Genomic DNA, 4,951 nt, shown 5'->3' with positions numbered 1-4,951 from the left:
CCCTGGCTGGTGGTTAGTTTCCATTACATCACAGTGGACTCAGAGTGAGGCCATCAGGAACAAAATTCTTCCCTGCAAAAATGCTAAGTACATAATCCACTGACACCACCTTTTTTAAATGGTCACTAGACATTTTCTCGGTCATCATTACGACACCAGGAACTGCGGCTACGTGGTCACCACTAAGTCTCCATGACCTAGGGCTTGCGCCTGGCTCAAAGAAGGCCATCAAATATTGGTTAAATTGGAAGTAAATAGATGTTAAAAATGATTAGCAGTTATATTTCCCACTTAACAAAATGAATAAACATACTGTTCCTGTTCAACAACACTCATAGAAATGGAATTTCACTAATCACTTTTTCCACATCGTGTTCTCTACTCTCTTTGCTCTGTTTGTCTTTTCCTTTCCTGCCATTCCATTTTATTGTACATGTGACATACTTTGTAAAGATTACACTTTCGCATGTTGGGTCAATCTGTTATTAAATTGTACTTTGCATAAAATCTTCAATATCAATTAAAAATTGAGAAACTAAAATGCTTAGCTGATCTGAATACTGTTTTTTGTCTACAATGTACTCTTCCACCAGATAGTCTCCTGGGTCTCTCTCCTCAATACATCTAAAAGGTCTCTGACTCATTATCATATCAATAACTTTACATCTCTATTGTGCGAAAATTCACGAGTATTCACTGATGATACTGTTAATGTGAAATAAGGTACTAAGATGGAGTTAGTCTGCTTAAGGAAACCAAAAATTAAATCTCAAGCATAGCTGTGAATCAAATAGAACTTGATGGGGTTTTTATTAGAAATAATATTGCTGTTGGAAATAATGCTGCTTTGCTAAGTGACATAAGCCAGTCAGTGAAAGACAAATACAGTATGATCTCACTTACATATGGAACCTAAGAACAAAATAAACTAAGGAGCAAAATAGAATCAGAGGCACAGAAACAGGGAACAGGCTGACAGCTGTAAGAGGGGAGGGGGCATCTGGTTGAAAGAAGGTGAAGGCATTAGTCAAAGAACATGTATGCATGACCCATGGTCATGGACAATGGTGTGGGGCTTGGCTGTGGGAGTGGGGAGCTGACCAGAGAGAGGCAAAGGGGGAAAATTAGGACAATGGTAATAACACAAACAATAAAATATAATTTAAATTAAAGAAAGAAGTAATACTGCTTCTGATCTTGGCTTTACTGCTGGCAGAACCAGAGTGTATTCTGATTATTTAAGCAGTAACAGCATCTAGGTCCTTTCTTCCCTCTTCTTACTCTCTGGAACTCCCCACTCATAGCCTTAAAACCCAGGCTTTCCCCCAAACCATCTCCCTAATTAAGGAAAGACATGTTTATAGCCCAGCTGAGGAACAGTCGTATCTGAGTGTAGACCCCCCATCTCTGTGTCCCGGACCCCTCTTCAGTATCAATTTCATTATCCCCCCTCATTTTTATCTCAGCAGAGCAGCTAATTAAAGTAAATGTTGAATGCTGTATAGAAGAGATAAAAGAATGGTGGCGGGAAAACGTTCAAAATGGTCTCAGCTTCTCTAAGCCTTGTGCGTGAGCATGGAGCTGGCAAAGCTCAGCCATACCTGTAGCTGTCAAACCTGTGTGTTGAGCCCCTCGCGCTCCCCCAGAGGAGCAGCCAGCAGAACATAAGGGGGACAACAAGATTTAGAAGTAGACAGTTGGGATCCTGTAACTATGTACTAATAGAGTGATTCTGGCAAGTTACTTAGGCTCCTTCGACATGTGTCTCTCTGTAACGGGGAAAAACACACATGTGCAAGATTGTGGGCAAGACTAACAAAATATTAGTGTAAAAGATTTTATAAACTATAACTCACTCTGCAACTGTGATTGTCTATTTTATAGTTCAGACACAAGCAACTACGTTCCACATTGACTGCTACACTAGAAGTACTGAGGTCTAACAAGGTTGCCTTGGTTATCATGCTCTAAAACAACACACTTTTAAATCTTACCTGCGGATTTAACTGGTTATACATGGGTTTACTATATAAGAAATGTATTAACCATGGGTTTCTTATGCCTTGACATCTGAGTCCTTCCTGACCCGGGAGAGACTGCCTCCCCGCCCAAGGCTAGCCAATTCCCAGACACAGTGAGCCACTCACCTGCAAGGATGCCTCTGACAGGCAAACCAGTCAAGGTGGAGCCCTCGGCCCCAACTTCTTTGTCTAGCTCTTACAGCTCTCACTCTTGGCCACTGTCCTCTGTAACCCAGAGTCTCCTGAGATCATTCAGACTATCCAATACTAATCCCACTAAGCCCACTTAGCTTAGTCACCGAGTTTTCCCCATGGTAACTGCAATAAAGGCTCTTGCCCAAGTTTTCCCTCTTCCCTGCCTCCTGACCACTCTGGTGCCTTGCCCTCTGTGGAATGTCCTGCAGGAGCTCCTGTTCCCAGGAGTCTGTGACTATGAGCACTTCTTTCGTGACAGTAATTTCCATGTGCACATGCTTTCCCATATCTGTTTTCAAACACACCCTGGGTACCAATAAAATAAAAAAATTAATATGCTAATATTAATATAACATACATAATTATCCTCTTTGAGCATTTTGTCAATATTTTTATAAAATACTAATTTTTAAAACAGGCCATAGTGATCACTCCTTCTGTAATCATGACTTGTTTACAAAAGCATTTTAAATGCATTTATATAAATGCAGACATGATAATATGAGACAAAGATAAAGAATTAAGTAATAATCATGCCTCAAAAATATTTCTGTAAGAAGCTACAAACCTTAGGGCTAATTTTAGCTCAGCTGTAAGTCCTACTATAAAATAAAATAAATTCAGGACTTTAGAATACATTTTGTTAGTCATATACCTGTGCAGTTCTCACTCATCTCTTCCTTTCGCTAGACACTTGTCTGGAGAGTGAATCAAAGCAGAGAATAAACCCCCATTGAAAAGATGTTTTATCCTCTATCTTCAGTCCATAAATCAGTTAATGGAGAAGCTGAACTAGGTTTCTAAACCATTGTGTTTAGCATTTATGTACCTTGAAAGGGCTTGACATAAAAACAGAGGCAGCAATCATGGAAGCTGTTACAAATCAAAAAGTCAGAGGAGAGTATCTCAGGGCCCTGACGCACAGTCCTGGAATAAAACAACAAATGCTGGAATGCATTGTGACTGTGGTAGCTACTTAAAAAATGGCGGTGGGGGTAGGGGGGTGGATATGACAAGGTTACGTTGTTCTATCAAGATTGAATTCCTAAGAATGTGAATTGAGGCAGAATAATAAAAACAGAAGAGAAGTTATCTGTAAAAATATAATAAAATTGTGGGAATGAACCACTGAATAATAAATGGTAAGAAAACTCCAACAAGCAGTCAGACTACTTGGAGTTCTACATTTAAACAGAGCACAGAAGAGAAAATATATGCATTTGTCCTGAACCTTTTACATCAAAGTGCAACTTTTATATCTTCTAAGAGGCAGACTAAGGAATCGACAGCTCAGGGAATCTAATACCAATGCCATATTCCATAAGTATTTAACTAATATTTTTTCTACATGTCTCACGTATGAATAGAATATTAAAGGAGTATTGAAGGAACTATACTCTCACCCACTGGAACCAATATGTAAAAGGAACAGTTCAAATGCGCTGTGTCTGCATCACCACCTTCTTCAAACATCCTCATCCACACCATAAACTGCTTGGAAAATGCAATATTTAATGAAAAATTGTCCATTACTCTATTTGATGGTAATAAATTGTTCTGCTAAAAGATTTTCTCGCCACTCACCTTTATGTCAAAGATGCATGTGGATTTTAACATGATTAAAAAATTTAAAGACACTTAATAAGTGCCTTAAATGTTGATAGTTACTTTTCTCTTGTTTAAGTTGCTATGGGAATGGGAACTTTGGTTTTTCAAATACTTAATAGTACCTTGCTATGTATACAATAAACAGAGTATCAACTTCAGAACAGTAAAACTATAATAAACAAACTTAGTTTACCCAAGTGAGCATCAGGCACCAGAGATAGGATGACTGAGGGCAGGGACGCAAATTCTCAACACAGAAGACTCTCAAACGGATTTGAGAAACATTGATTTTAGCACTTTCCCAGGTGTATGCTGGTTCCTAGCACAGTGCCTGACCCAAAGGAAATGACGCAAATCTTCTTCTGCATTACATCAATATAAAGATATCAATATGACATGTCACGGAAACACACATAATGGGAAATTTTACTTTGTTCTCTTAAAGCGGCCTGATGAGCTGACGGCACTCAGCCCGAGTAGGAGTTCATCAGGGGCAGAGGCAGCAAGAACGAGTGAAGCCGTTCCAGCCCGACTGAGTATCATAAGCAAAGGCACAAAGGCATGTGTGAAAGTCATTAAAAATTTTGGAACTTCTGATAAATGACGAATATGAAGATTGTAAACAGACTATGTCAACCACCCATCTCAGTGTGCAATTTTTACTCTGCATTTAAGCCTTCATCTAAAAATCTCCAGATCACAGACTATAATTAAGTGCTTTCTGTTTCTGACCCCCACACCTCTGCTTCAACTCACCTCCTGCCAGGAATGTGAAAACTGTTGGCCATATTTTGTGGAAGTTCAAGTAAACCACTGCTCATTCTTCTAGCTTCAATATCTCACATCTCACAGCCAATATACAGTGCAAATGTATCCGTTTGGATCAGCATTATAACTAAGAAACATAAATTCCCCTTAGTTTTTGTTACTTTTTAAAAACTTTCATGTTTTCTTTTTTATCATTTTTTTAAAAATTTCAATTATAGCCATCCTGGATTCCAGCTAACCCTACAGACCTCACGTTAACTTTATGACCGTTTTAAAGGCCATGTCTTCAAATACAGTCTCATTCTAAAGTACCGCAGGTTCAGACTCTAACATGGCACAGTTCAGTCCATAAATGGGAT

The sequence above is a fragment of the Desmodus rotundus genome, chromosome 13 (genome assembly GCF_022682495.2).
Source record: "Desmodus rotundus isolate HL8 chromosome 13, HLdesRot8A.1, whole genome shotgun sequence".
NCBI classification, from domain to species: domain Eukaryota; kingdom Metazoa; phylum Chordata; class Mammalia; order Chiroptera; family Phyllostomidae; genus Desmodus; species Desmodus rotundus.
Note: the sequence above shows the minus strand (reverse complement) of the source record.